This window comes from Gopherus flavomarginatus, chromosome 8 (assembly GCF_025201925.1).
Source record: "Gopherus flavomarginatus isolate rGopFla2 chromosome 8, rGopFla2.mat.asm, whole genome shotgun sequence".
Taxonomy (NCBI): domain Eukaryota; kingdom Metazoa; phylum Chordata; order Testudines; family Testudinidae; genus Gopherus; species Gopherus flavomarginatus.
Genome location: NC_066624.1, coordinates 29,734,467 through 29,746,925, shown reverse-complemented (window position 1 = coordinate 29,746,925; position 12,459 = coordinate 29,734,467). Strand labels below are relative to the sequence as shown.

The 12,459-nt window shown below is 44.1% G+C and overlaps 1 protein-coding gene across 3 annotated transcripts in view; it reads left to right on the top strand.

Moving 5' to 3' along the window:
• The window catches only part of POF1B (POF1B actin binding protein), a 72,018-nt gene extending 62,782 nt beyond the window's left edge, over positions 1-9,236 (top strand). For all 3 annotated transcript variants that reach the window (XM_050965057.1, XM_050965056.1, XM_050965058.1), the window contains exon 14: positions 7,780-9,236. The gene's annotated coding sequence lies outside the window, so the exon portion shown is untranslated. The remainder of the gene's footprint in view (positions 1-7,779) is intronic.
• Positions 9,237-12,459: the final 3,223 nt, after the last annotated feature.

The window sequence follows — 12,459 nt, the reverse complement described above, 5'->3', positions numbered from 1 at the left end:
AGAGGTGGCAGCTGAAATGCCTAAGGAGAAAATGAACGACTATAAACTTTTTCAAACCAAGGCCAGATACAGAATGGGGATAACCCCGGATCATGCCCGTCGGCGTTTCAGAACCCAAAAGTGGAAACCAGATGTGTCATTTCCCAAACACGCCTACAACATTGGAAAGAATTATGAGGCCTGGATATCAGGAACCAATGTTAAATCCTTGGACGAACTGCACCTCCTCATACAATGGAACAGTTCTTGGATGGTGTTCCTGAGGACATAACACGGTACATACAAGATGGATGGAAAACCCAAAAATCTCACCGAGGCAGGGGAGATTGGAGCCAGATGGATGGAAGTGGCAGAAAGCAAGAAAGCTACTGTCAAGGGGAACGAATACCCCCGAGGGCACACAGACAATAAACCCTACAACCGAGGGCAGCCAAAAACCCCACCTACAACCCAAGGAAAGCCACAGACACCCTATTCTTCCACCTCACCAGTCTCCAGTAACTCACCTCGACCCAGTGACCAGTCAGATGGAAGATGCTTTAAGTGTAATGAACTGGGACATATAAAGGCCAACTACCCAAAGAACCCCAACCGAGTGCAGTTCATTACACCACCATCACACTAAAGATCCCCAGGCCCGGATGCCTCTCAAATACCCTTGGAGCGAAGGGAAATTTTGAGAGTGGGCGGAAAGAAGGTTACTGCATGGAGAGACACGGGGGCACAAGTGTCAGCTATCCACCAATCCTTCGTAGACCCCAAATTCATCAACCCAAAGGCCCAAGTGACAATTTACCCCTTCATGTCACAAGCTGTAGACTTGCCTACAGCTGAACTGCCTGTCCAGTACAAAGGCTGGTCAGGAATGTGGACTTTTGCAGTCTATGACAATTATTCCATCCCCATGCTACTGGGGGAAGACTTGGCCAACCAGGTGAAGCGGGCCAAGAGAGTGGGAATGGTTACACGCAGCCAAACCAGGCAAGCTTCCAGACCCATTCCTGTTCCTGAGCCGTCCACAGACGCCCCGTCTGTGTTCCCAGAGACCCAGACAGAGGTAGTGGACCCGGATTCCATGCCAACCACTGAAACAGCCACAGCACCTCCAGTCCCAGGCCCAGAACTGGAACAGCAACCAGCACCAGCAATTGCAACCAGCACCAGCAATTGCAACCAGCACCAGCAATTGCAACGCAAGAGGGCGCCAGCGAGCCAGAACTGGCAAAAGCAACAGACAGCCATACCCAAAAGGCTCAGCCAGAGCCTGAAATACCCTCAGGTGCACCAGCGGAGAGCGGTTCACCAGCAACGGAAACAACCCCATCGCTTCTGGAGGGACCAAGCCCAAGTCCACAGTCTGAGGAAGAACTGGTGTCCCCAGCCTCAAGGGAACAGTTCCAGACTGAGCAGGACGCAGACGACAGCCTTCAGAAAGCTTGGGCAGCGGCACGGAGCACCCCACCACCTCTCAGCTCTTCTCACCGATCCCGGTTTGTTATAGACCAAGGACTTTTATACAAGGAGATTCTTTCTGGTGGACACGGAGAAGAATGGCAGCCGCAAAAACAGTTGGTGGTTCCAACTAAGTACTGGGAAAAGCTCTTGAGCTTAGCCCATGATCAGCCCAGTGGCCATGCTGGGGTGAACAGAACAAAGGACCGGTTGGGGAAGTCCTTCCACTGGGAGGGGATGGGCAAAGATGTTGCCAAGTATGTCCGGTCTTGTGAGGTATGCCAAAGGGTGGGAAAGCCCCAAGACCAGGTCAGGGCCCCTCTCCAACCACTCCCGATAATTGAGGTCCCATTTCAGCGAGTAGCTGTGGATATTCTGGGTCCTTTCCCAAAAAAGACGCCCAGAGGAAAGCAGTACGTACTGACTTTCGTGGACTTTGCTACCCGATGGCCGGAAGCAGTAGCTCTAGGCAACACCAGGGCTAACGCTGTGTGTCAGGCCCTAACAGACATTTTTGCCGGGGTAGGTTGGCCCTCAGACATCCTTACAGATTCAGGATCTAATTTCCTGGCAGGGACCATGCAAAAACTGTGGGAAACTCATGGAGTAAACCACTTGGTTGCCACCCTGTACCACCATCAAACCAATGGCCTGGTGGAAAGGTTTAATGGAACGTAAATTCGTCAACGAACACCCCAATAATTGGGACCTAGTGTTGCAGCAGTTGCTGTTTGCCTACAGGGCTGTACCACATCCCAGTTTAGGGTTTTCACCATTTGAACTTGTGTATGGCCACGAGGTTAAGGGGCCATTACAGTTGGTGAAGCAGCAATGGGAGGGGTTTACACCTTCTCCAGGAACTAACATTCTGGACTTTGTAAGCAACCTACAAAGCACCCTCTGACACTCTTTGGCCCTTGCTAAAGAAAACCTCAAAGATGCTCAGGAAGAGCAAAAGGCCTGGTATGACAAACATACCAGAGAACATTCCTTCAAGGTAGGAGATCAGGTTATGGTCTTGAATGCGCAACAGGCCCATAAGATGGAAGCATCACGGGAAGGGCCGTTCACGGTCCAAGAGCACCTGGGAACTGAACTACCTCATAGCATTTCCCAATTCCTCACTAAAGCCCAGAGTGTACCATGTTAATTCTCCCAAGCCTTTCTATTCCAGAGACTTACAGGTTTGTCAGTTTACAGTCCAGGGAGATGATGCTGAGTGGCCTTAAGGTGTCCACTACGAAGGAAAAAAAGACGGTGGTGTGGAAGAGGTGAACCTCTCAACCACCCTGGAACGTCTGCAGCGGCGACAAATCAAGGAGCTGTGCACTAGCTTCGCCCCATTGTTCTCAGCCACCCCAGGACGGACTGAACGGGCATACCACTCCATTGACACAGGTAATGCTCACCCAATTAGAACCCCACCCTACCAGGTGTCTCCTCACGCCCAAGCTGCTATAGAACGGGAGATCCAGAACATGCTACAGATGGGTATAATCCGCTCATCTACCAGTGCATGGGCATCTCCAGTGGTTCTGGTACCCAAACCAGATGGGGAAATACGCTTTTGCGTGGACTACCGTAAGCTAAATCCAGTAACTCGTCCGGACAACTATCCAATGCCACGCACCGATGAGCTATTGGAGAAGTTGGGACGTGCCCAGTTCATCTCTACAATAGACTTAACCAAGGGGTACTGGCAAGTACCGCTAGATGAACCTGCCAACGAAAGGTCAGCATTTGTCACCCATGCGGGGGTGTATGAATTTAATGTCCTTCCTTTCGGGCTGCGAAATGCACCCGCCACCTTCCAGAGGCTGGTAGATGGTCTACTAGCAGGACTGGGAGAATATGCAGTTGCCTACCTCGATGATGTGGCCATTTTTTCAGAGTCCTGGCCCGAACACCTACTACACCTGGAAAAGGTCTTTGAGCGCATCAGGCAGGCCGGACTAACTGTTAAGGCCAAAAAGTGTCAAATAGGCCAAAACAGAGTAACTTACCTGGGACACCAGGTGGGTCGAGGAACCATAAACCCCCTACAGGCCAAGGTGGATGCTATCCAAAAGTGGCCTGTCCCAAAGTCAAAGAAACAGGTCCAGTCCTCCTTAGGCTTGGCCGGGTACTACAGGCGATTTGTACCACACTACAGCCAAATTGCTGCCCCACTGACCGACCTGACCAAAAAGACCCAGCCAAATGCAGTTAAGTGGAATGATGAGTGTCAAAAGGCTTTTACCCAACTTAAGGCGACGCTCATGTCTGACTCTGTGCTCAGGGTCCCGGACTTTGACAAGCCATTCCTAGTAACCACGGATGCTTCTGAGCGTGGTATAGGAGCAGTTCTCATGCAGGAAGCAACGGATCACAACTTCCATCCTGTTGTGTTTCTCAGCAAGAAACTGTCTGAGAGGGAAAGTCACTGGTCAGTCACTGAAAAGGAATGCTACGCCATTGTGTACGCCCCATATGTTTGGGGACGGCAGTTCCAGCTACAAACTGACCATGCTGCACTAAAGTGGCTTCATACTGCCAAGGGGAACAACAAGAAACTTCTTCGTTGGAGTTTAGCTCTCCAAGATTTTGATTTTGAAATTCAGCACGTCAGGAGCTTCTAACAAAGTAGCTGATGCTCTCTCCCGTGAGAGTTTCCCAGAATCCAGTAGTTAAAAAGTGTTCTTAAAATGTACAAGTCTGTTAGTTATATACTTAGTGGTATATGTAAAGGTGCATGTGTTGTATTAATCTGTTTATTTTAAAGTTCTAGGAAGAAATCACCGCCAGTGAGGTTCCCCACTGTCTGCAATTTGGGGGGCATGTCATAAACAGTTAGCTAAGGGTTAATGTTCTTTTACCTGTAAAGGGGTAACACCAGTAACCTGAAACATCTGACCAGAGGACCAATCAGGAAACAAGACTTTTTCAAATCTGGGTGGAGGGAAGTTTTGGGTATGAGTTCTTTGTTCTTTGTCTTGTGTCTGTGCCCTCTCGGCTCTGAGAGTGATTTTTCTATCTCCTGGCTTTCTAATCTTCTGTTTCCAAGTTGTAAGTACAAGGATAGTAAGACAATAGGTTTATATTGTTTTCTTTTGTATTTACATGTGTGTAGTTGCTGGAATGTTTCAAACTGTATTCTTTTTGGATAAGGCTGTTTATTCATTTTCTTTTAAGCAATTGACCCTGTATATTGTCAACTTGATACAGAGCCTATTTTTAATGTCCTTTTTTCTTTCTTTTTATATAAAGCTTTCTTTTTAAGACCTGTTGGAGTTTTTCTTTAGTGGAGACTCCAGGGAATTGAGTCTGCAGCTCACCAGGGAATTGGTGGGAGGAAGAAGTCAAGGGGAAAATCTCTTTGTGTTAGATTTACTAAGCCTGACTTTGCATACCCTCTGGGTGAGGGGGAGAGATTAGATCTCTCGGTACTTGTGTTTCCAGGACTGGAAGCAGGGAATCTCCTAGGGTCGTCCAGGGAGGGGAGCCTGGGAGGAAGTAACAAGGAAACAAGGGGAGGGGTTATTTCCGTTTGTTGTAAGACTCAAGGCATCTGAGTCTGGGGGTCCTCTAGGGAAGGTTTTGGGGAGACCATAGTGAGCTAGGCACTGTATAATTCTTAGCTGGTGGCAGCGGTACCAGGTCCAAGCTGGTAACTAAGCTTGGAGGTTTTCATACTAACACCCATATTTTGGACACTAAGGTCCAGATCTGGGAAAAAATGTTATGACATCCCCAGATCCCTAAGTGGCCCCTTGAAGGATTGAACTCACAACCCTGGGTTTAGCAGGCTAATGCTCAAACCACTGAGCTATCCCTTCTCCCCAATGGCACTCACACTGCCCGGGTCCTGGCCACTGGTCCAGGGGACTCTGTATTTTAATTTAATTTTAAATGAAGCTTCTTAAACATTTTAAAAACCTTATTTACTTTACATACAACAATACACCTTGACCCTGATATAACACGGTAAAGCAGCGTTCCAGGGGAGTGGGGCTGTACACTCCGGCAGATCAAAGCAAGTTTGATATAATGTGGTTTCACATAAACGCAGTAAGATTTTTTGACTCCCTTGGACAGTATTATATCGGGGTAGAGGTATAGTTTAGTTATGTATTACAGACTTATAACAGACCTTCTAAAAATGTTAAAATGTATTACTGGCACATGAAATCTTAAGTTAGAGTGAATAAATGAAGACTCGGCACTCCACTTCTGAAAGGTTGCCTCTGCTGTAAACTAAAGCCCCCACCCCTCCAACTACAGGAACTCCTCACTTAACGTTGTAGTTATGTTCCTGAAAAATGCAACTTTAAGCAAATCCAAACTTGGAGACAAGTAGTTTGCAGACAAAGATTTCTGGGGAGCAGTACTTTAACCCTGAATATAAATAATATACATACATCCAGCACCGTAAACTTAGCTGGCACTTCACACAGACAAATCAGTTCCTTTCACTGAAGAAACACACACATGACAGGTAGGAAAGACTGGAGAGCATGGTAGGGGAGAACTAGGAGTCAGTGCCTGCTGTAGGGGACACCATAGGAGTAAACTCAATTCTGAGTACATGGAGATGTAAGAGAGGACTGAGAGGGGAAAGGTGGTAGTAGAGGTGTAGAAGTTGAAGTGAAAGATAAGAGTCTGATGTTTGAGGTGGGCAGGGTGAAAGTGTTTCTAACCCTTCTCACCAAAACACTCCTGCAGAGAGACCACACAGGTAGAGATTACCTTTTGCAAAGTGAGAGATGATCAATGTATAGTCAAGTGTTTAAACAAGAGGGAGTTTTAGTACACTCAGACTGAATATGGAAGGAGAGCAAAAACAGAAAGACCAGAGGAGTTGCCAGTGAAGATGAAATCAGGAAGTGGGATTAGAGAGGAAAACTAACACATTAATTTGTAGAGACGGAGTTTGCAATGGTAGCTGGATATAAAAGCAAATTTGAATGAGGGAAGAAAATGAGGAGTAGTTCTAAAAAGGGAAAGCAATAATGGAAGACTAGGTTTTTCTTACTTATTCAATCATCATCAAGCCTAAAGGAAATCCAGATGTAACAGGGGCATGCAACTAAATTCAAGCCTGGGTATGCAAAGATGTACTTTTAAAGAAATCACCAGGGGGAGTTGGAGCCTGTTTGGAAGTTAAAAGTTTGTTTATTTCACTACAGGCGAGGGAGAAAGTGTACTATAAGCTGAGAGAAATTTTGTGTTTTTATCTCCTGCAAACACCAGGACAGCTCCCTAAATGAAAAATCCCTCCCACACTTTAATGAGAGCAGGATTTCACCCCTTAAGTCAATGGCACCAGGTTTTCACCCAAGATCTTTATACAGTAGAACCTCAGAGTTACGAACTGACCAGTTAACCACATACCTCCTTTGGAACTGGAAGTATACAATCAAGCAGCAGCTGAGACCACTAAATACAGTACTGTTAAATGTAAACTACTTAAAAAAAAGTGGGGGGGGAGGAGCATTTTTCTTCTGCGTGCAGGGCCGGCTCCAGGCACCAGTGCAGCAAGCAGGTGCTTGGGGCGGCCAACGGAGAGGGGGCAGGACCTACTGCCGAATTGCTGCCAAAGAATGAAGCGGCACGGTAGAGCTGATCGTAGCTTTATCTTTTTTTTTTTGTTTTTTTTTCGCAGCTTGGGGCAGCAAAAACGCTGGAGCCGGCCCTGTCTGCGTGGTAAAGTTTTAAAGCTGTATTAAACCAGTGTTCAATTGCAAACTTTTGAGAGACTATCCATAACGTTTTGTTCAGAATTACGCCCTTCCTAAAGTGTTCATAACACTGAGGTTCAACTGTAGCAGGTTTCAGTTGAAAAGAAATTTTACTTAAGTTACAAACCTACAACAATGTAGGTTTATACTAGAAGTGTTTTATTTTCAGCTTCACCTGTAAGATCACAAATGCTACTGCAACAACAGATGAGGCAGTGTATTTCAGTTTGTATCAGTTACCACAAAAAATTATCAGTATTTAAGCACGTTTTTGTCACTGAAATAGGTAAAATTTTCAAAAGCACCTATGTGCTCATTACTGCAGTTTTTAAAAATAAGTAGCAGTTGACTAGCTTGCTACCATGAGTACCAGAATATTTAAACGTGGGTGCTTAAAGTTAGGCACTGAATGGGAACTAAGGCTATTCACTTAGGTATCTGACTTTCCAGGGGACTGAGATACCAATCATATAAAAACAGTCATGTTCCTTGCATAGATTTTTATTTGTAAACACTTGTACAGCAAAATTTTTACATATGTTAAATCTAATGTGATGTTTGTTTTGTGACAGGAATAACTTCCACGCAACTAACTGCTTATTTCTTTTAGGAATGAGCAGCTGGGACCGTCACTGGATCTGTTCAAAGGAGCTCATACCAAATGGCTATCATTACTTTACCTGCTGCTGTTTCTCATCATTAAAAGGTTCAGTCTAATATTTAGAACCAGGCCTTTCCCTGAGCTAAGGTGCATGTGTTAAAGACACACAGTGGGAAATAATGGATTGAGAAAAGCAATGGGTGGCCTTAGTCGAAGCAAGCAATTAACTTCTAGCTGATGAAGAACATGCATTATGAGGTTTAGTCATTCCAGACTACATTGAGTAAAGGGGTATATTATCCATTCCTCTGTCTTACTTGCTGCATTACTAAGGAGAAGACCCAAAACTCCACCTAGATTTAGTTTTCATGTTGGCTTTTTCTCTGCATGCACGGTGAAGAATAGTCGTCATAACAGATGTAAACAGTAGAGGCAAAATTACCATGTCATTTGTAATCGATGTGAAGTTTGACATATACTGTGTGGTAAGCACATCAGCATTTCTTGCAAGGGGGGGGGTACTCATGATTTTGATACACTTGTGTTTACAAGATTTTCTAGCAGTAGAAACTGGTACCTCTATTTTAAAGTGTTACCGTATATACTCGATCATAAGCCGGTTCGTTTATAAGCCAACCCTATAATTCAGGGGTCAGCAAACTTTGGCTCCTGGGCCATCAGGATAAGCCGCTGGTGGTCCGAAATGCTTTGTTTACCTCAAGTGTGCACACGCATGGAGGTAAACTAAGTAAAGAGTGTCCCAGCACACCAGCTGCTTACCCTGACAGGCCGGGACAGCACCTGATGGGGAAATTTTTTGGGGGGGAGAAGCTGGGAGTAACCCCTGTGACCACCCCCCACATGACCCCACCCCTAGCCCAGGACCCCCACACTCTCCCCATCCCATCCCTTCCCACCTTATCTGGAGAGGGCCAGGGAAGGATGTCTCTGATGTGGCTGGAGCTACTCTGGCAGGCCAGACCAGGTGGTGCAGCCGCAGCATATTCCAGTGGGCTGGGCTGGGCAGCATGGCCACAGCCTGCTCTGGGGGGCAGGGCCAAGCAGCATAGCTGCAGCTGCTTCGGAGGCTGGGGGAAGAGCAGTATGGCCAGAAGCAGAGAGACTCTGGCCCTGCCTCTTCCCTTCTGTCTCTGCTGCCTCCCCTTACTCCCTCTGTTGGGGGGGAGGGGCTGTGTCCCACCTCTCCCTCTCTATAATGGTTCATAAGCCGACTTCCGGCTATGGTGCTTCCCCTTTTTACTAAAAAAAATTCAGCTTATGAACGAGTATATACAGTACTTTATTACTTCACGGATCTTACATTGGTTTCAGTCCTGCACTTCTCTTCTCATCTGTCCATACTGAGATCAAATGCTAAGTGAAGCCACAGGCTGTATCTAGAACTAATGGAAATGTAAATCAGTGAAGTTTACATATAAAAAAAAAAAAAAACCACACACAAGTTATGACCTCAAACCTGCATGAGAAATTCTAGAAGTAAAAGTTACCTCTCTGAAAATTTCTCTGCATAAACTAACCAAAATGCTTTAACTTGGGAGGAACTGGGCCATAAGTGATGAGTACTAATTTAGCAGATAAATTTTATGAAAAACATCATCTATAATTTGGCAAAATAATCTTGTAAACTTTTAAATTTAAGGAAACTAAGTACATTAGAGATCATATGAATAGGTTTTTGACTGAACCTTTATAAACTGAAAAACAGCTGAGACTATTTGTACTAGGCATAGTTTAAGATCCTTGAAATTTACTTGTAAATCAAAATTTCAAGAATGTGGTGTATACATTTTTTATATTGGGAAAAGTAGAATGAAAATAGTGCTTGGGCTGTATTCTGTTGCTAATGGAGCAAAATTCCCACTTGATTCAGGACCACAGAATGCGTCCCAATGATTTTGGTGTAAGAGATAAAATAGAAAAAGTAGTAAGTTGAAGCAATAGGGTGAGGTTTCAAAAAAAAAAAAAAAATATATATATAAAAAAAGAAGATACTGGGAAGAGAGGAATTAAGGGATCTACACTATTTAAATAGGTGCTAGCTTTTAATTGCTTTTGTAAAGGTTTTCCTTTTCTATATTTCTGTGGATTGATTTAGTTATATTATAGGCACTTGGAGTCCATTTTATATCCATACAGATGGTCAATATATATGTTGGTGAGAGCACTTGTGACCTATGGGTGATAATAGCTGGGAAATAAACATTCTTTGTCTATTAATAAAATATAGTGTGCAAATTTAATTTTCTGTTAACAAAACCTTCCAGCCATGCGTCCATCTGCCTTAGAAAACATCTAATGCCTATTGTTTAATTCTTTAGATACATTGATTGATCTAAATGGCTAGGCTACTTGATGCTACATTTTTATTTAACACTGTTACTAGACCCCAAATCCTCCATGCAGGATCTAAGAGGAGGAGGCAGAGTATGCTGAAGGGCACTCAGGGGAGAGAGCCAGGCATAAAAAGCTATGTTTGCTCTATAGTCTGCTGCTGGTTTATGGCCCTTTGCACCACCAGAGTAAGCACAAAGAAATGATCAATATTTTTGAGAATATCAAACAGTTACTGTCCCCCCCTCCACCCCAAAGTTGTAGGACAAAAATTTCTCAAAGACTTTGAAGGCAACTTCAAAACTTGACCATTCAAATGTCCAGTAGGGACTAATGCATCCATCCTTACTCAGACAAACTGCCCATTGACATTACCTATGATATCGCAACTTCAGACACACTGAAGCTTTAGTTTGCCAGAACTCAAATATTTCCTTCATTCTAAAGCAATTTTCCTATTTAGAGCTTGTTTCTGCCCTTCTGAACCCAGTGGGCATTCTGTCACTGATCTTAATGGGGAGTAGGATCAGACACTGGTGTCAAACTCTGACATCTAATGCATACATTAGTCATAAGAAATTGTGGGGCCAAGCAGACTCTCCCTGTAGAAATAGGGTCTTTAAGTTAATTAAAAAATGTCTGACAAAATAGCTTTCTACAAATTATTAAACACTGACATTTACACCATTTAAAAATAATTCTCATTTAGTTATGTTGCAAATATGACATTTACATGCCTTCCCTGCCAAAGTAAAGGAATTTACAGAGTAAGTGGTGATGCTAGAAGATATTCACATGAAAAGGTGGGGAATTGTTTGTCAAAATGTGGTCTGCCTAATGGCCATGGCATAATTCTGCTGGCATAAAACAGTCTCCTGTTTTTTTACTGTAAGTGAAGCAAAACAGCCAGTACGACAGGGTTAGTAAAATGAAAGCCTGAATAAAATGGCTTCTTGTTTAAAAAACAAAACAGTTACTTTGAGTCAACAGGAGGGGAAAATAACTTCATTTTAAAAATAAGTATGGCTAACTATCTTCGCTGGCATCATCTCAGTCTTCTCTCGCTCTGGCTCAACTACCTTGGAAGCAATTCAACAGGCAGCACACAAGTAAAGGAAGAATGCTTTAGATTGGGGGAGGAGGGAGCAGAGAGAAGTCACAAGTACATTTTGATAGGCTGTACCCTTATGTTCATCCTTTGTACAAAATTTATCATAGTCTTGTAAAAAAGTATGCCTTGTGACTTTGAGTTGGCAAATGGTAACGCATCCGCTAGATCTATAGCTAAATCTTTGTACATAGCTATGTACAAATATCTATTGCCATAGCAATATAACCACAATCTATATGTAGCTATACCCAACATCTCTATCCGTAGCTCTCTATAGGCATAGACAAAGATGGCTATCTATGGCTCAGCAAGCTATATCTTTAGATAGTCAAGCACAGCCAGCGATCTTTATGTACATCTAGCACTGTAGACATCCACAGTGTGTATCTAGATATAAAAGACTGGTATGTATTTGCTTGCGCACACACACCACACACACACACACACCCACACCATGATGAGAGAGCACTATCTATATACAGCTGTACATCTCTCTTTATGTATAGCTAGCTATGTCTACCACAAAAGGTGTATTCTACAGTTTAACGCATGTAGGATTTATTGACTTGCAGTTGTAATAATTAAGGGCCATATTTCCCCCAAAAGAACTACTCTCATGTAAGTAATTCAAATTATCCTATCACAGGTGCCCATGTTTTCCCAGAGTAGTGCAGTCACATGCAATTCCTCCTCAAAAGCAGTAAATCTTGGCTGGTCAGAACCACTCACCTTAAGGTCCTGTGCCTCCTATTTACAATCAGTAGGCTCCTTTGGCTGACTCTGAAAGCCCTCTCAAAAGGGGATCATCATTAACCTCCTAACACTGGATGGGAGCTGAAAGGGAGGATATGACAATTGAGACAAGGGGATGTTGTGTAAACAAAACAGCACCTCTCCTGTGCACGGGGACGCTGAGGATTTTGTCGAAAGGATGCTACTGGGGCAGGAATGGTCTTGGTACAGGATCTAGTAGAAGGGCTGCTCACTGATGTGGATCCCTAGCCACTGCCACAACAGCAACAACATAGAACATATCTGGGGCATATGAAATCTAGCCACCATTAATGTTATTTGCATGGGGACTAGAATTGTCTTTGTTTACAAATTGCAACCATTTACTTGCACATTTGAACAGTGCTGATACCTTGCAGCTGATAAAGGGATGCTGTGTACTGGTTGAACTGCCTGAGAATGTGAAACACAATGAAGAAGCAGCTGCTGGTTCC